This window comes from Onychomys torridus, chromosome 6, assembly GCF_903995425.1.
Source record: "Onychomys torridus chromosome 6, mOncTor1.1, whole genome shotgun sequence".
In the NCBI taxonomy this organism is placed as follows: domain Eukaryota; kingdom Metazoa; phylum Chordata; class Mammalia; order Rodentia; family Cricetidae; genus Onychomys; species Onychomys torridus.
Genome location: NC_050448.1, coordinates 135,240,649 through 135,261,767, shown reverse-complemented (window position 1 = coordinate 135,261,767; position 21,119 = coordinate 135,240,649).

Genomic DNA, 21,119 nt, shown 5'->3' with positions numbered 1-21,119 from the left:
CCAGAATTTGTGATCAGCTGTTCATTGATCAGGGGCTTAGTGAAACAGGTGGTGAGACTCCACTTTACTAAGTGTGTCTCCCCTGCAAGAGGTCAGCCTATTTATTCTTGCCTAGTAGAGATAAAATGAATGGAAACACAAAAAATATCATTTAAGATCTAGGCTCAGAAAAGATCATTCATGTAGGCAGTGTTATGTTTAGAGCATTACCAAAAGTACTCAAAACTTGTTTATTGAATGTAGTTAGTAGAGGCCTCTGAAATATTGCTCTCACAAACTAAGTAGGCAAGAAAACATTTTGTTTATAAATGAGTGCTTAAGAATTTGGCTTTTTTCTACTAAAGAATTTGAAACATCTTACTTAAAGTCTTGATTATACTTTGATTTTAATTAATCAGCTCTTGAGTCACATTCACGAAAATCACTAAAAAAAGGATTCTGAGTCAGCCTTGTTGGATTAATGGTGGCTCAGCTGTGAAAAGCCTGTAGTACTCTTATAAGTTTTCAGGTCCTGCCAACTGGGTGACAGAACTGGTTAATAATATGAAAGAATTTTAAAAATGGATTAAAATTACTTAATTTTCTTCTGGAGGCATCAAACAAAGAGCTATTCTGGTAGCATTAAAAATCTTGGTGGTACTGATACAGTTTATGGAATTATTGTATTGCTTGATAGTTCTTTCTTATAAGTAGAAAACTGGATTACCAAACAGAAGACAGAACTTAACAGAGTTGTTTATGCTTACTTCTATTGCTCTATCAGAGTATGTTCATTATTTGTTGTTTTTCTTCACTTAGAAATTTTCCTGATGACAGTGGCCCTGCTGTATGTCACTGTAACAAAACTGCATTACTTATTATTAATTAGTAATAATTACTAGATATTTTAGGATACTATAGATGACCTTGCTTTTTATTTTGAATTTATGCTTATTGGATACTAGTGTACTGAAATAAAGTTAACTTTTAAGTATTCACCTTGTGACCTATACTCTTTTGAAACACTTTTATTAGTTTTTATTCTCTTTTTGTAGATTCCACCAGAGTACACACAGATAGTCTTGTTCTATAAACAAAAACAGATTTACTTCTTCCTTTCTATTACAAATGTCTCTTATTCCTTTTGTTTCATTGTCTTATTGCACTGGCTGGAAACTCTAGTATAGTGATGAGAAAGGACATCCCTTTTTTATTCTTGACCTGAAGGTCAAAGCATTGAATCTTCCATCACTAAATCTAATGTCAGCTTGTTTTTTTCTAGATATGCTCTACAAGTTAAAGAATTTTTTCTCCCTATTGAGGATTTTTAATCAGGAATATATACTCTAATTCTTTTTTGAGTATATAAAATACAATTATAGTAAATATTTTAGTGTATGTATATGCTAATATTAACATATTAATTCTAGGTAATCATTTATTGATTTTTATCAGTTCTTTATATGTTTAGGAAGTTTTGGTTGGATGACAAATATTTCATTTTTTACTTCATTAGTTGCTTAGTTTAATCTGTATTCCTTAAATAGTTTTGTGCTTCTATCAGGGACTTTGTGTTATTTAAAACAGTTTGAACTTTAAGGCTTTTACTTTAACAATTTGTTAGGTGGAAATAGAGTAGTACTCATAATATTAATTTTCCTAATACTGTATTTCTCCTGAGATTCTTGTGTACTCAACCAAATTGTCCATGAAACATGGAGCTTTTCTTCTTAAAAAAAAAAATCAGGACTGGAGAGATAGGTCAGCAGTTAAGAGCACTTATTCCTTTTCAAGATGACCTGAGTTCAGTTCCCAGCCCACACATGGTAGTTCACAACCATCTGTAACTCCAGTTCTGGGGGATCTAATTTCCTCTTCTAAAGTCTATCGGATCCAGGCCAAAATATGGTGCATACAATACATTCAAGATAAAAGATGAATAACTCTTAATAAATATTAAAATATTTTCTTTTTGTTCCTTTTCTTTTTTGCTAGTGGAGACAGGTACTATCAAGGACTACACTGTATAAGATCTCTGAAGGTTTGTTCTATATTGTAGTCTTTTCAATAAATTCTTACTTTTTTTTCTGGCAAATTTTAAATCATTTCCTCATCTCAGAGAGTCTATTACATTCTGAGCCTATCATTCAAATTATTTCCTGTTACTAATATGTCAAAACTGAGATAGGAATGCTAGGCATATGTGTAATTCTAGTACTCAGGAAGTTGAAGCTGGAGCATTATGAGTTTCAGGCTAGTCTGAGTTATATCGAATGTTTGAAACTAGCCAGGATTATATTATGAGGTCATGTCTCACCAAAAGTAGATAAGAAATATGATTATCTCATTGAGCAATTTACTTCGATTGGTGATCATAGTTATTTATGAGCTCATGACTAGTACTTTGAAGACTACTGTCATTCTTTTAAAGTGTTTCAGACAAGAGAATGAGTATGGCCTCTGGTATTCTGTCATGGTAGGAGTCTTAAGTTTCCCAATTAATAAGAAATTTTTTAAAAATACACTTGGAGATCTGTATGAGCTCTTGGATTTATACAGAATAGGTTTTTGCTGTCACTGTTGTTGGCAGAAGGTATCTTGACCATCTTTGGAAGTGGGAATTGAGCTTATGGAGTTTCATGACTGAAATCATTAGGTGTAATTCCGTGGTAGCAGAATTTCTACAGTATAGGAAGACAAAAGAAAACAAAGCAAAAATTAACTAAGAATGATCATTAGACTTATAAACTACAAATGATAACACACACACACAAAAAAAACCCCACATATACACACAAGGGTGGGGAAAAAAAAGGGGGGGAGGGAGGGAGAGAGAGAGGTGAATAACGAAGTCCCTCCCTTCATCAAATATTTTCCCAGTCAGGGGATAGAAAACAAAGCCAGCTAACCAAAAAATACAACACATGATATATGTTACATTATATATTGTTTCACTGTTACAGTACTTGCTATATTATTCTAGGTGATTTATTTGTCTTCTCCAAATGGTCTGGCAACTTTTGTAGGAGAAGGGCTAGGGGGGTTTTAATATTTCATCTGCATTGTCTAGCACAGTACAAACCATATAGATGGATCAGTGAATGAATAAATAAATGAATGATAAGTAGTTTGTATCTTTTGTTCCAAGAATAATTGTCAAGAGAGTTATTTTGGATTAAGTAGCCAACATATTCTCAATTCTAACAGAGGGTGGTATATAATAATAACAATTAGTGTAGTAGTTAGTATAGTTGGAAGTTTTCTTGTGTCCCAGCCGGCCAGCGGTAGAGACAAATCATTCCCACTTGTGTCCATCAAGTAAACACACAGAGGCATATGTTATTTATAACTGTTCGACCATTAGCTCAGGCTTATTACTGATTAGCTCTTACACTTAAATTAGCTAATAATTCTTATCTATGTTTAGCCACATGGCTTGGTACCTTTTCTCACTTCTACCTTGTCATCTTGCTTCCTCTGTGTCTGGCTGGTGACTCCTGACTCTGTTCTTCCTCTTCCCAGCATTCCTTTAGTCTGCTCTCCCTGCCTATACTTCCTGCCTGGCTATTGGCCAATCAGCATTTTATTAAACCAATGTATAAAAGCATTATCCCACATCAAGTTTGTATATGTTTTGCTATAAAGTGACCCCCAAATGCTCATGTGTTGAAGGCTTAGTCATACTGGCAGCACAGTTTGGAGGTGATTGGATACTGAAGGTACTAATTTTATACATTATTTAACTCATTGATGAGTTCAAATTTAATGAGCTGTTAGAAGGCAAAACTTAGTTTGAGGAAACAGGCCACTGGACGAGTGCTTTTGAGTCTTATATGGTCTCTGGACTCTTTGGACATCTCTTTCTCTCTGCCATGAGATGAACAGCTTTTAGCCTCTATGCCCTTCTGTCATGATGGTTCTGCCTTGCCAAAGGTCTAAAAGCACCAGAGTCAAGTTATGATAGACCTCTGAAAGAGTGAAGTAAAATAAATCTTTCTTCCTTAGAGTTGATTTTTCTCAGCATTTTGTCACAGCTGGGGAAAGTGGTTTCCTCAAGTTTTAATATTAACCTTGCAATGATGACTTCAAACTTTTTTAAACTTACTGATTTTACATTTATAGAAGTGAAAAGTAGAATTTTCTAAATTTACACAGAAAGGCTAATTGTGTGTCCAAATGTGTAATATGTTACAATATAGTTATGGCATGGTGAAATAAAACTCAGTAACAACTATTGTGGACAGTAATGACAACGAGGTCCTTGCCTTTTCTTCTAGAATCTAGAACAGCCTAGAAGTGAAGAAATAGATGAGTTAACACCTTCTGTGTCCTTCTTAATGTTAATTCACTGTGAACAAAACAATGAGAATATAACCTATATCATATGAAGGTAATATTATCATGGTTGATAAAAAAAGTTGTGGGTAGTTTATAACATTTTAGAATTGGACCTGTATAGAGAATGCTCAAGAACTTTTGTTTTTTAGGTTATGTGGAATATCTTTTGCTCAGGCCAAGCTATTCAAACCATGATTCAGGACACAAAACTCTAAACAGATTTCACAAAGAATTTAATTTGGAAAACTCTACAAAAGTAAGTTCCTTCTTAGCTGTAATCAGTACAACAGTGCAATACTACTTAGGAGAGGAAAGAAAATCATGTATAAGTGATAGGAATTTATTGCTATTTTATAATTAAACATCTGGTCAAATATTTGTTAAATTTGCAAATGTAATTATGAAAAAGTAAAATAGCACAAATAGTCCATTAGATACTCAAGTCAGACTTGTTGAATTAGTTGCCTTTTAATCTGTTTATCATGCATAAAAAAAAAACTGATAGGGGAAAACAGATTAGTAGGTTTTAATAGCTTACCAAGAAAACTTGTTGATTAGTGCCCAACTGCTGAAAATAGCACAAAATGGCTTTTAAGCTGCAAGACACTCCAAGTAACTGCTGTAATATCTTTTTCTGGCATCTATCCCTGTATGGATAAATTCACATTCAATCAGAATTGTAGTACTTCTTTGTTTTGTATATCCTACATAATCTTACTTTGCTTTAGTTAATCATAATTACTTATGGGATTACTTAGTGAGACATTTAGCCAAAGAATCTTGTCCTTAAAAACACTTTGATCTATTGTGTTTGTACTTCTAAATAAATATTTTTTCATATGATGTTTCTCCTGTTAACTGCCATTTTATTATTTTGAGAATAAGTTTCTGAGACTCTAATGTATTATTATCACATTCATTATTTAAAGGTACTTTAATGAGAAATTATTTTCAAAACTAGACTTAGAGGCTTTCAATTGCACTGATTCTGCATTTTAACTGTCATTTTCAAAAGACCTACCTTAGAAATAATCAATAAAGTTAAGAAATGGAGTAAATGTAACAGAAATAAAATTTCTTTGAAGAAACATTACATCAATGTTGGTAGTTAAATAGGTTTAAAAAAATCCATGCAGTTACTAGATCACTAGACTCTAGAGTATCTGGGAAGAGAAGCAAAGAGCAGAGCATAAGTGGGTATTCTAGCTTCTTCCTCCAAAATCCAAATTCTCATTAAATGGAAATCAGTAGTTGAGTTGAAAGAAACAAATTGATTGCATTAACCAATCATATAGTAACAATATATAAGTCAATAAAAATTTCAGGGTTGGGGATTTAGCTCAGTGGTAGATTGCTTGCCTAGCAAGTGCAAGGCCCTGGGTTTGGGTTTGGTCCTCAGTTCTGGCCAAAAAAAAAAAAAAAAAAAAAAAAAAAAAATTCAGTCATTGGCCTCCCAGCTGAAAGGCTCCAATCTCCAGACCTTAGGCCCCAGGACACACCCCATGCCCCTCCCCCTCCATCTGAGCCCCAGCAAGGCAACTGGGCCCTGCTCCAGGGCAGTGGAATTCTGCCTGGTGCAGTCCCCACTGGATGAGTGATCTGCTTCCAGGCTATATGTATCACCAGTGCTGCCACTCACTGGATTCTGTTCCCCTAAGACCCAATCTGCTGCCCAACCCCACCCACCTCGTCATCCTTTCTATGGCCAGCCATGCCCCACAACTTCAAAAGATTCTACAGGCATAAGCACAACCCATACCAGTTGGAAACACAGACTCTATAGGCACAGGTACAGTCCATACTAGCCAGAAGGATAGAAGGATATGCTGGATCTAGGTACCCATACCCCCACAAAACTCAGGTGAGACATCCCTATTGGACCTGAAGATTTCCCAACCATCAGAATCCTTGGCCATTTAGGAAGACGATAAAAGAAACAAATAATAAAGGAACAAAACGCCCATAAAAGAAACAAATAATAAAGGAACAAAACACCCATCCAACAAAGACAACAGAAGGATCAACCCCTGTACTTATAACCATCTCAAACCTAGATGCCTAATGCCATTGTAAGAATACATTCAACAACAGAAAGGGCAACATATAACCATCAGAATTCAATGATCCTACAACATCAAGACCTGAACATTTCCACACAACTGAAGCATGAGAAAATGACTTTAAAAATAACTATATGAAGATGATAGAGACCCTTAAAGAGAAAAATGAAAAATTCCCTTAAAGAAGTTGAGGAAAAGACAAACAAAAAAAATTGGAAGAAATCATTAAATTCCTTAAAGAAAGCCAAGAAAAAACAGTCAAACAGGTGAAGGAAATGGTTCAAGATTTGAAAATTGAAATAGAAGCAATAAAGAAAACACAAACAGAGGAATTCTAGAAATGGGAAATCTGCGTAAGCAAACAAGAACTACAGATGGAAGCATCACCAACAGAACATAAGAGATGGAAGAGAGAATCACAGGCATTTAAGATATGATAGAGAAAATAGTTTCATAGGTCAAAGAAAAAGTTAAATTCAAAAGATTCATAACACAAAACATCCAGAAAATCTGGGACACCGTGAAAGGACCAAACCCAAGAATAATAGAGATAGAAGAAGAATCCCAGCTCAAAGGCACAGAAAATATATTCAACCAAGTCATAGTAGAAAAATCTCCTAATCTAAAGAAGGACATACCTATAAAGGTACAAGAAGCTTTTTACAGTGCACAAGAGCATTATCCCACAGCAGGTATTTACTATGTAGCCCAAATGATCATGAACCTATAGCAATTCTTATGCTGAAGCCTCACAAATACTGTGACTATACCACAGAAATATGAAAATTTCAAAGGAAAAAAAACCCAATCATAATATCTCCCTTTCTTATAAATATAGCAATAAAAATGATTCTCATTGTTCACAGTAATATTATATAGAGTCACAATGAACACTGAGTTCTAAAACACCAAACTTTTCTTCCCAAGTGAAGTACAGGGTTAGCCTGTGAATCTGTGGTTACAAAATCTCTATGAACCAACAGATATGTAACAGTGCTTTATGTATGTTTCCATTTAAAAATACCTTATTTATTATATATCTGTACACATTGTTGAGTCACTAACATTAATCTCATGGCTAATACTAATGAGTGAATATAATTTATCTATATTTGTTCCCAAATGCTGCAGGAAGAAGCTCTCTGATGATGTCTGAGCAAGACAATGATCAATGATCTATAAGTATAATAGAATGTCATTAAGAGTCATTTTATTGCTACAGTTTATATTGTTATTTTTTTTAAAAAAAACACACATTATTTGGTTTTACTCTAGGTCCCTGAGCTACCAAATCTCAGGTTCTTAGTTGCTTGGTCAGCCAAGCAGTTTTGGGTATGAGCTCCCTCTAGTGTAGTGGGCCTTCAGTCAAATCAGTTATTGGTTGGTTACTACCACAAGCATTATACCACCATTGCATTGGCATATTTTTTTTTATTTTTTTATTATTCAGAACAACATTGTAGATCAAAAGGTTTAGGTATGGCTTGGTGTTTACATTTCTTCTTTAGTAAGATACAAAATACCTTTCTGTACCAAAGATGCTAGAATATATGGGTGAAAGCTCTATGTAGGCACCAGCTTGACTTCTCCATGTTCAATGAGTGGGGCAGGTATTATCTTCAGCCATGGGGCCTTGCCATCAGTTTGTGGAAAGCAGTATATTGTCTTGGCAACAGTATGGATTGGTTGAGGATTTCCATGAGACTTCTTTGGCCAACTCAATTAGATGTAACCAAATCCTGGTATTGGAACCTGCATTTGGTGACAAGAGATACAAAAACTGTATCCCCTAGTTTTGGGTGATTTCACTTAGATCACCTTGGTATATATATATATATTTTTTTTTCAGAAGCTTCTACTGTATTAAGTTTCCATACTATTCTTCAAATGGCCCTTAATTTTAGCTCTCTCTCCATATTCCATCCTTCATACCCCTCTCTTTTTCCCCCCTCTCCATGTGTTTCTCTTATTTCAGCCCCTGCACTCATTGATTACTATTTATTCTATTTCCCTTTCCTAGGGATATCTGTTACCCCCACTTTCCAGTATGCCTAGTCTCTGTGGTTTTACAGATTGTAGTTTGGTTATCATTGACTTAACAGCTAATATTCCTATATAAGTGAATGCATACCATATTTGTCTTTCTGCATAAGGAGTGCCCTACTTTGAATGATTTTTTTTCTACTTCCATTCATCTATCAGAGACTTTCAGGATTTCATTTTTTTTAATGTCTGAGTAATACTTCATTTTGTAAATGTATTACATTTACTCATCCATTCTTTTGCTGAGGGACATCTAGGTTGTTTCCAATTTCTGGGTAGTATGAATAGAGCAGCAATGAACATGGTTGAACAAATGTCTCTGTGGCAGGATGAAACATCTTTTGGGTATATGCCCAAGAGAGGTATAGTTGGATCTTGAAGTAAATTGATTCCCATCGTACTGAGGAACAGCCACACTGATTTCCACAGTGGCTGTACAAGATTGCACTCCTTCCAGCAATGGATGAAAGTTTCCCTTCCTCCACATCCTTGGCAACATGAACTGTCACTTGTTTTATTGGTCTTAACCACTCTGCCAGGTATAAGATAAAGTCTTAAAATAGTTTTGATTTGTATTTCCTTGATGCCTGAAGATGCTGAATATTTCTTTAGGTGCCATTTGAGTTTCCTCTATTGACCAATGTCTACTTAATCTGTCCCCATTTTGATTGGGCTGTTTTCTTGATATCTAGTTTTTTTTATTTCATTATATATTTTGTATATTATCCTTCTATTGGGTGTGTAGTTTGTAAAAACAATATTTTCCCATTCTGTAGGCTATCATTGGATCTGAATGATGGTGTCTTTTGCTGTGTAGAAGCCTTTCAGTTTTAAGAGGTCCCATTTATTAATTGTTGATCTTAGTGCCTGTGCTAGAAGTGCTCTGTTCAGAAGTTATTTTCCTATGTCAATGAGTTCAAGGCTATTCCCTACTTTTTTTTCTATCAGGTTCAGTGTTTCTGGTTTTACATTGAGGTCTTTGATACATTTGCAGTTGAGGTTTTCCAGAGTGATAAGTATGGATGTTTTTGGATTTTTCTGCATACAACTATCCAGGTTGACCTGCATCACTTGTTGAAGATGCTGTCTTGTTTGCAAGTGTCTATTTCTGACTTCTGTATATAAAAAATCAGGTGTCCACATGTGTTCAGATTTATGTATGGGTCTTTAATTTCATTGACCATTGTGTCTATTTTTGTGTCTATATCATGCTAATTTTATTATTATAAGTCTGTGGTACAACTGGGGAAATAATTTCAACAGTTATGGATATAGATATGGGATCTCTTTAGGGGTACACACAGGAGATATACTAAATAGGGCTGGTGATTCCTCAGATAAGGATTGAGTAAGTAATCTGATGTGTAGTATAGAGGGGTTGGACAATATTGCTATGAAGAATACATAGCAACAGAGTAATTTGATTCAGGACTCCTTGGAAACAGTAGGCAATATAATTTTCAATTTTCTTGCCATTTTCTTTCATAAAGCACACATTTGTCACATATTATCTAGCTCATCCTGTACTATTTATGATCATAGTATAATTGAGGCATAAAACAGGTCTTAGTTGATTTAGTAGGAAGGTCAAGGCTTTGTCTTTCATTTATCAATTCAGCTGTACTTAGGTTTGCTTTCCAGATATCTCCCCTAAGACAGAAATTTTTTGAACACTTTGTAGAAAACTCTGTGAATAAAACCATTGTCTATTATGTATAACTGGTGTAGCAGGTAAGCATGTCTCACTCAGCCTCTGCTTCCTGAGATGGTCTTAAACTTGTGGCTATCCTCTTGATTCTACCTCATGACTGCTGAGATTATACACTATGCTACTATTTCTAATTGAGACTGTTTTTATGGCCTTACAATGACTGGTTAGTGATGTCTCAATTTAAATCTACTTCTGTTTGATTCTGACATCTGTGTTCATTCCATGTCTATTCTGCAAACTGTATGTAATGGTTAATATTTTTATGATACATGTGTACATGATAATTGATACTAGATCAGTGGTTTAAAATTGCCTAACAAAGGAATGGATGTAGTTGCCAATTTACTCGTTAAATTTTGATTAATTTTACCCTATAAACCCAAAAATATTGAGCAAAGTCAAATTGTGCATGAAGTGCTTATCAGAGACCTATAGATGGCACTGTTGTCTCATTATAACTGAGTTCTAACTTAAGGCTTTCTTTAAAATTGCATAGAAACCAGAGACACAGGGAAGTCCAGATAAACTCCCATCCACCAAACTCCTGTACTCTCTTGGCCTCTGCCCACCTTGTCCCAAGTCTCCCACCCTCTTACTCACCACATTTAGCCCTCACCTGGGGAGAATACACTCCACTCTATCAGGGACCACCCTGAACAATAAAAAGCCCAGCTCCAAACTGGGGTGGAGACTCACTCTACAGAGACCACACAGACTGGGAGAAATTCAGGTAGTCTGCATACCTGCCAAACTCACCATTTTCTCAATATCTCAGCTTCTTCCTACCCTCTACCCAGTCCCACACCCTCCTACTTGCTGTGCCCCAGCCTCCAACTGTAATAGACACTCCCTACACTACCAGAGACCAAGCAGATAGACTGCCTGGACACCAAATTACCCCACTCTTTCATTATCTCACCCCCCACTATCTCCTGTCTTTCATGCTCTTAGTTGCCTGTCTCAGCCTCCAACTGTGGTGAAGACTCCCTGCTATACTACAGACCACACAGACTGTGAAAAGTCCTGGACACAGAACAGAAGACCAAGAGCAAAAAAGATACCAAGGAATAAAACACTCATTCAACAAAGACAAACTCTCAGAAATTGGTACCTAGACCTAAAATTACCCCAAACCTAGATGCCTAGAGGCCAGTGTTAAAACACACTCAATAGTAGCCAAGGCAACCTGTCACCACCAGAACACAAATATTTAAATAGAGCAACCCTTGAATATTCGTACACAGCAGAATCACAAGAAAAAAAAAAACCCTTAAAACCAGCTTTATGAAAATTATTGAGGTCCTTAAAGAGAAAATTAATAAATCTCTTAAAGAAAGTCAATAAAAAACAAACAGTTGAAGGAAAAAAGTAAAACTATTAAAGATCTGAAAATGGAAATAGAAGCAATAAAGAAAACATAAAATGAGGGAATTCTGAAAATGAAGAATCTAGGTAAGTTAACTGGAAGCACAGATGCAAACATCACCAACAGAACACAACAGATGGAAAAGAGAATCTTTGGTGTTGAATTATTATAGATGAGATAGGTACATTAGTAAAGAAAACTTTAAACCTAAAAAGGTTCTGACACAAAACATCCTGGAAATCTATAAAACTATAAAATGACCACATCAAAGAATAATAGAAATAGAGAACATTACCAGATCAAAGGCACTGTAAATATTTTCAATGAAATCATAGAAGAAAAATTTCCTAAACCAGAGAAAGAGATGCATGTAATGGTACAAGAAGCTTACAGAAGAACAAATAGATGGGCCCAGAAAAGAAAGTCCCCTCACCACATAATATTCAAAGCACTAAACATACAAAACAAATAAAGAATACTAAAAGCTGCAAGGAAAAAAGAACAAGTAACTTATAAAGTCAGACCTATTAGAATTATACCCAACTTTTCAATAGAGAATCCAGTAGGGCCTGGATAGATGTCCTTCAGAATGTAAAAGACCACCTATTCCAGCCAAAACTAATGTACACAGCAAAATTTCAATCACCATAGAAGGAGAAAACAAGGTATATCATGAAAAAATAAATTTAAGCATCTGTCCACAAATCTGGCCCTACAGATACTATAAGGAAAACTCGAACCCAAGGAAGTCAGTTATACCCATGAAATAACAGACCACACAAGCACACACACACAAACACACACACACACACACACACACACACACACACACACACACACACACACGGACATACAGACAAAACCACCACCAATAAAAAATATTGGCTATTGATATCTCTCAATACTCATGGACTCATTTCCCCAAGTAAAAAGACACAGGCTATGAGAGTGAATGCAAAAACAGGATCCATCCTTCTGCTGCATACAAGAAACACATTTCAACATCAAAGATAGACATTACCTCAGAGTAAAGTGTTGGAAAAAAATTTCAAAGCAAATGGACCCAAGAAGCAAGCTGGTGTAGCTATCTTAATATCTAACAAAATAGATTTCCAATCAAAATTAACCAAAAGTGATGAGGAAGGACACTTCACACTCATTCAAGAAAAAAATCCACCAATTTGAGGTCTCAATTCTGAACATCAATGCCCTAAATGCAAGGACACCTATGTTTACAAAAGAATCATTTATGGCAGTACATGGATACTTATTAATAATTATGAAAGTTTAGATTAGGCTCGTCTCAACACTGAAGTGTTTATCTAACTATTCTGATCAGTAAAACCTTGGGAGTCAGATATTGGGGTAAGAACCTAAATGATCAGAGAAGCGCTAGAAAAGGGACCAGTAACTTTCCCTCTTCTTGCTGTGGAACATTGTTCTGTATGTTGTGAATGTGTATTGCTCTGATTGATTGATAAATAAAATTCTGACTGGCCAATAGCCAGACAGGAAATATAGGTGGTATAAGCAGACAAGGAGAATTCTGGGAAGAGAAAGGCTGAGTCAGGAGTCACCAGCCAGACATGGAGGAAGAAGATGACAAGGCAGAACTAAGAAAAGTTACCAACCCAAGAATTATGGGTTAATTTAAGTGTAAGAGCTAGTTAGTAATAAGCCTGTGCTAATGTCTGAGCAGTTATAAATAATATTAAGCCTCTGTGTGATTATTTTATGTGGGCTGTGGGACCACAGGGCAAGGCACGACTGGAGAAATCTTCAGGCTACAGTTGGTGCCTCACCACTGGGCATTGATCCACATAGACCTAAGAAAGCTTAAAGATTCTGAATGCACAAAAATGGAGCCACACTAGGCTTTCTAGTCTCACAGTCTTGTGTCTGCAGCAGTGCAGACTCATCTCCTCACAGCTGCCTACAAGATGGAGCTGGTTGCCAGCCACCATAATGTAAGCAGCATGGCAGATTATCACAGTGGTACACAGTGGTGTCCCCAAGCCATGCAGCAAGCTGCATGATGGATTTAGCTTTTTCTAGTACAGACAAAAAAAAAAAAAGATTTCTGGGTAACATGCTGCTTCTTAGAGACATAGACATACTGCTTCCCAGAGTTTGCACTAGGTATATTTTTGCCATGTTGGGAAGCTGTGGTGGGTGGAGTCAGCAGCCAAGGCTGTCATGTTGTTCCTAGCCATGGCGATATTTTATTTGTACTGAAATGTGATTTTATTTGTATATTAATAAAGTTGCCTTGGGGTCAGAGCAAGCCATAGCAGAAGCTGGGCAGTGGTGGTGCACGTCTTTAATCCCAGCACTTCGGAGGCAGAGCTAGGCAGGCTCTCTGTGTGTTCAAAGATACAGCCAACATGGAGACACATGCCTTTAATCTCAATACCAACCATAGAAGACCTGGAGGTCTGTACAGACAGACAGTGATGAGGAGGTCATATGGTTTACAACCAATGAGAAGGCAGAACAGAAAGTCTATATAAAAGACAGGATACAGGAAGTAGCTCTCTTGCAGAGAGGAAAGTCAGAGCAGCAGTGAAGGGTAAGGTTTTCAGCTCTCAGCTATTGTTCTGACCTCTTGGGCTATTAACTCTGCAATTGGCTCTGTGTTTCTTATTTAACAAGATGGTTACATCTACACCCAGCCAAGCAGTTCAGCAGTTTAAAATCTCTCCTGGTCAGATAAGGATTATAGATTCACAATAAAACAGATTCAGATGAAATAGAACCCTAAACAGTTTACAATGTGTGTAAAAATGTACATAGGCTTGGAAGAAAGAGGAAAAGGAGGATAGACCATTATATAAAGAAATAGTTTTGAAAAATAAAGTCTTAAAGAGAAAGTAAAAGTAATATAAAAAGTAAGCCATGTAAAGATAGAAATCATACAGAGTCTGGATTATATTGTCTTTGTGATTTTTACTGCAGAAAGACATTTGATTGTAAAAGCTATTGCATTAAGCCAATATATTAATAGTATGTGGACTTCAAAGTTTATTTCTAAATGCTATGTTACTTTGGAAAAGATGTTCTGCTTTTGTTTCTACAGAAGATGAGAACCTGTGGATTGCTTCCAGGATAATATGGTTTGATCAAGGAAGATACCCTGAGAGGCCCAGATGATACAACATCCAAAAACAGCTTCAAGGCAACTGGCTCAGAGAATACAGCATCACAGATTACTACAGTCAGGACTTGACCACAATTCTTAATTTTCTCAGGATCCACTTTAGATTGCCAGTGCTCTCATCCAGCAGGAAGTAGTATGAGAAGCTATGCCCAAATTCCCAAAATATTGATTATGAATTTTATTTTTATTTAAAGCAAGTTGATAATAAGTGCAATCTCTTTCTAAAGAATAAAAGGGAATAGTATATATATATATATATGATAGGATGAAAGGGTAGATTAATAAACCTACTTTTAAAGAGCAACAACTTGTCTAAAAATGTTTTACATTGCTATGGCTTTCAGTTTATTGATACAAATTTACAGTTGATTTTATTATATATATATTTCTACTCTTGCTTAAGGTATTATGTTTAAGTAACTCATTTAAATTGTATGGATAATTAAGAAATACAGATTAATAATTAGTCTTCTATGATAGTCAAACTTATAGTCATGTTAAGTTTTCTAGGTATATATAGATATATTTCAATTAGGTAGGTAATCTTCAAACACTTCAAAGATCTACAGAATATGGCATTTAAAATGCTTTAAGTACTTTGACTTTCTGGACATTGAGACATGTCTACTCTTGGCAGCACCAATATACTTCAGAGAAGATAATGGGCATTGAAGAAAGTCATTATGGAGTTTGCTTTCTTTGTGGCAATAGCCACTTGGCAAAAAATGCCCTTGTGTTTATTGCTTGATATTATATTGTGTAAACTGGACATGCAGGACCCATAGGAAGGTGACCACTGAACTTTTCAAGGTGAGATGTTCCTACAGGTTCCTGCTTCACAGAAGAAACTGCCAGACATTCTACAGGACACAGAGAGAACTGATTGACTCTAGGCCTGTAGGCTGAAAAATGGATGCCCTAATGTTATAGAGGAACTTTGGGTAATTGTTCAGGTAGCCAGCTGTCTCTGTCATTCTAGATTTTTTGAAATTGCATATAATTCTCTTCCTGTTTACTTAGGTAATATTGTATCCTTCTGAGGTCTTTGATGTAGTTGAAGACTAGACATAGTTATAATTTTCCTTGGTTATTATAAAAGGTAAAGTAGATATAAAACTTTAGACTCACAAATACAGGATAGATAAAATATTTTTCTTTAATTGCCAAATAGAAATAGATTAAATATTGTATAATTCTTGCTTGATAACTGTTTTGTTGTATGTAATTTTACTAAGTTAAAGTTAAAACCTTCCCTTTGATTAGATAAAACAGGGGAATTGGTGTGGAATGTCTTTCTGTATGCTGTGAATATGTGTTGCTCTGACTGGTTGATAAATAAAGCTGTTTGGCCAATGGGAGGCAGAATAAGGTTAGGCAGGACATTCTAACTGGAGAGAGAGGAAGGAGAAAGGCAGAGCAAAGAGATGCTCCTAGCCAACACCAGAAGAAGCAAGGTGTAAAGTATCGGTAAGACACAAGCCATGTGGCAAAGTATAGATTTATAGAAATGGGTTAATTTAAGATGTAAGAGCTAGATAGCAAGAAGCCTGAGCCATTAGGCCATATAGTTTAAAAATAATATAAGCCTCTGTGTGTTTATTTGAGTCTGAGTGGCTCCAGACCAGGAGGGACACAGAAAAACTTGCATCTACACTGTCTCATTTCTTGATCCAGAAAAGTCTGATACCCTCTTAAGACGTGCTCTACTACTTCCTGTGTCTCTTGATCTTTCCTCAGTCCTCCAAAACCTTTATGGCTAATTTGATCAGCAAATACCTAGCTCTGCACTCTGCTTCAAAGCAAACTTTATTGTCAGTCTCAGGAGCAGCATCAGTATGCAATCAAAATATCCCACAACTTTTCTCTTTTATGTCTAAATAAAAATGGAAAGTTTTCATTCTAACACAGAAAAATTATATACAATGAGAACCACTACCAGATAAGAATAACATTCACAATGTCCAGTCCATTTGCATTTAGCAAATTCAGAGAAAAAGCTTCATTATCTGTCCTATCTTGGTGAATCCAGAGTTTTGTACCTAATTCACTTTCTATGCTAACTTGTATTATTACCAACCTACAACTATCTTTTTAGACTTCAAAATATTTTCTTAGATAACTGAGTTAAGCTCTATGTCTCTCAAACTTATAAACTTCACACCTCTTTTGTGAGTTTCCTTCCTGAATACTGTAACTATAACTATCTTCAACTCTGTCATTGACCTGAAATGTATATATTACTTGAGTAGATAGGAAGTGCAAAGCAAACAACTTCCAAAACTATAAAATTACAGAAACATTTTTCTTTGTGGAGAGTCACTCAAAATTTTTCTGCAGCATTATGGCATTCATATTTAGTCTACTGGTCTAGAATGTCTGACAAACTTTTCTGTGAAGCAGGAATTTTGAAAGATTGTCTCAGTTTGCCTTGGCAAAGTTTGGCATTTGCTTGGAGAACTTATAACCAAGCAAGTGAAAGATTTGTATAATAAAAGCTTCAAGTCTTTGTAGAAGGAAGTTGAAGATGATATCAGGGAGATGGATCTCCCATGCTCATGGATTGGTAGGATTAATATAGTGAAAATGGCCATCCTATCAAAAGCAATTTACAGATTCAGTGTAATCCTCATCAGAATTCCAACACAATTTTTACAGACTTTGAAAGAACAACATTTAAGTTCATATGGGAAAACAAAAACCTGGGATATTTAAAATAATCTTATACAATAAAAGAACTTCTGGAGGCGTTGAAACTTCCTGATTTCAAGTTGTACTACAAAGCTATACTACTAAAAACTGAGTGATATTTGGCATAAAAACAAACAGGTTGATCAATAAAATTGAATCAAAGACCCTGACATAAGTCTACACACCTATGTACACCTGATTTTTAGATAAAGGATCCAGAAGTATAAAATAGAAAAAAGAAAGAATCTTCAGAAATGGTGCTGGTCTAACTGGGTATCTGTATATAGCAGAATGCAAATAGATTAATATTTATCACCCTGCACAAAATTCAAGTCTATTTGAATCAAAGACATCTTCATAAAACCACATAAATTGAATTTGATAGAAAAGAAAGTGGGGAAGAGCCTTGAAAGATTTGCACAGGAGACAACTTCCTGAACCAATAGTGTAAACATGAAGTTAACAATAAGTGGAACCTGATGAAACCAAAAAGCTTCTGTAAGGTAAAGGACACCACTAATAGGACAAAACAGCAGCCCACAGAATTGGAAAATATTTTCATCAACTCCACATCTGTCAGAAGGCTAATTGCCAAAATATATAAGAACTCAAAAAACTAGATATGAACAAACTAAATAATCTAATTTAAAAAGTAGGGTACAGATCTAAACAGAAAACAACCAAAAGAGGAATATCAAATGACTGAGAACCACTTAAAATAATGTTCACCATCTGTTGTGGTATATTTTGATTGCACTCTGACACTCCTGAGACTGAGAATAAAGTTTACTGTGAATCAGAGGGTAGAAATAGCTGCTAGTTGATCAGAATTAGCCATAGAGGTTTTGGAAGATGCAGGGCATCTAGAGAAAGACAAGGAGAAGTAGAAGGGGCTTAGAAAGATTTTCAATTCCCTTTGCATTGAGGAAGGACAGAAAGAGCAGGTCACTGGTCACTTCTTGCCACTTCTCTGATCAAACAGAACTTTACCCCAATAGCTGACTCTCTAGTTTTATTTAATAAGAGAACAATATAAGTAATCACTTTGTCTAAAACCCAGTGACTACTTGCTTTGCTGCCACTGAGTCTCCACTTAATGTCAGCTCTGTTGTTCAGGTGGCTCCATGCCCTCACTTCCTGTTGTATAGGTTTTTTTCTGCACCCCCCATGTATCTTCATTTTAGGCAACTTTCTCCCTCTCTGCATGGGTTGTGGGCTTTCCTTGGACATACTATCTGGGCCATCACAGCTCCAGCTTAGAGGCCTTGACAACTGCTTACAACCAGTATTCTACTTGCTGCTGCCATTGCTATACACCCTCAGCCCACAGCTACATGCAAGCAGATGAAAGTGCCCTCAGCTCAACTATGCACCACACTGACAGCCCACTGTAACCTCATCTCCTGCCACACTAGCCTGGTTGCCTGAGCAACACCCCCTCCCCCATAGCTGAGTGATGCTGTCACAACTGGCTCCCCACACACAACTTCACCTACACTGTCTTCATCAGCAGATCTGGTGAGAAACCTGAGAATTCTTAAGGGGGGAACTGGTTTTATATAATAAAGTTTTTCCCTCAATAAGAATAGGGAACAATATTATGCCACAACAGAAATTGTGGTACCTTTTTCTAATGTGAAATTGTCTCATGAGCAGAAAATGAACACTTGCAAAGAGCTTTCAGTAATTTCTTGGGAGAGCTTATACTTATTGACTCTCAATATGAAAAAAGAGGGGCGGGGAAAAAAAGAAAAAGTAAAGAAAAAAGAGTTGTTTTACAGACTGAAACCACTAAAATTATTTTAGTTGATTCAGAATTAACTGTTATTTTTTCAATTAAAAGAAATAATCAGAAATAGAAATCATCCCCTATATATAACACATATGAGATCCCTAATGGATCTTCCAGGACCTCTAGCACAAGGTAATGATGAAATTGATAAGCTATTGGTAGAAAATGTCCTAGAAGCCTCAGAATTCCGTAAGAAACACAATATTATTGGCAAAGGGTTGAAGAAAGATTTTTTTATTTACTTGGCAACAAGCCAAGGAAATGATAAGGAAATGTCCTACTTGTTCTTTGTAAAGCTAAATTCTATTACCTATATAAAGTAACCCTAAAGCTACTGAAAGAAATGAAATTTTGCAAATAGAAGTGTTTCATTTTGCAGGGTTTGTAAAATTGAAGTATGTGCAGTATACCATTGACACATATTCATGATTTCAATGGGCAACAGCTTTGAGTTCTGAAAAAGCTGATTCTGTACTTAAACATTTAGTAGAAGTTATGGCCATTATAGGAGCACCTGTACAAATTAAGATTGCAATGCACTAGCATATGTCTCTAGTAAAATGAAGCAGCCTTTTGAATATTACAACATAAAGCAATTGCAGAATAGCACACAATTCCTATAGGAAAAGCAGTTGTATAAAGATATACTTTAAAAAGATATACTTAATAAACAGAAAGAGGAAATAAAGACAGCCAGAAATAAATTACACAGTGCTTTATTACCCTTATATTTGTAAATGCCAGTGAACAATGCATGGCAGCTATGGAAAGACAGTGGATAATAGAAAAAAAAATGGCTGAATTCAATCAGCCAGTATACTTTAAAGATGTGTTGACCTCAGAATGTAAATCAGGATATGTGTTCACTGGGGAAGAGGTTTTGCTGTTGTTTTCACAGAAGAAGAAAATGTATGGACCATCAAGCCTGATAAAGATTAGATTTAAGTTGGAGAGACATCTTGATTAGTAGAGGTGACAGGGTAGCCATTCAATCTAAACTGACTTCTAAGACTAACAAATGCCTTTCATTTGATCATACATAACATGCAACAAAGGGAAACCATCCAAAGTTAGGGTTGGGGCAGGGTTTTGTTTTTTCTTTCTAGGAGAATAAAATTATCCAACTAAAGAACCTGAAGATTACTGGACAAATGAGACATCTGAAGGAGGACAAATCATCAAGAGAAAATATCTGAAGAAAAATAGTAAAATGCCCTAATGGTATAGCACATTTCCAACAGGATAAAATTTCATAAGTCTTCCAAAATGTTTGTTTCTGCTGTTATGTACAGATAGTTAAGGTAAATAGTTTTGTAGTCCTAATTCAATTAAAAATTAAAGCTGGCTTTGAAGTGGGAGCATGGATTTCAACTTCTTTAAACCCAAGCATGATTGTTAGAGGAAAATCCAAAATCTCTGTCGAATGTCAGAAATGACATGTGGCATTGGAGAGAAGAAAATCAAAATTCAGCTGCGACCTCCCACTCCCCTAAGCTCTTTTCCCCCCAACCATTGCCCTCCATTATCCCCCCTCACCCCATTTGCTCATGTAGATATCATCCATTTCTCTGTCACTGGGTGATTCCTGTGTCTTTCTTAGGGTCATCTTTACTAGGTAGCCTCCCTGGAGTTGTGAGTTGCAGTCTGATTATCCTTTGCTTTACATCTTGTATCCACTTAAGAGTGAGTACATACCATGTTTGTCTTTCTGAGTTGGGGTTACCTCACTCAGGATGACATTTTCTAGTTCCATCCATTTGCCTGCAAACCTCATGATGTCTTTGTTTTTCTCTGCTGAATAGTACTCCATTATGTATATGTACCACATTTTATTAATCCATTCTTCAGTTGAAGGGCATTAAGGTTGTTTCTAGATTCTGGCTATTACAAATAATGCTGCTATGAACATAGTTGAGCATGTGTCCTTGTGGTATGATTGAACATTCTTTGGGTATATGCCCAAGAGTGGTTTAGCTGGGTCTTGA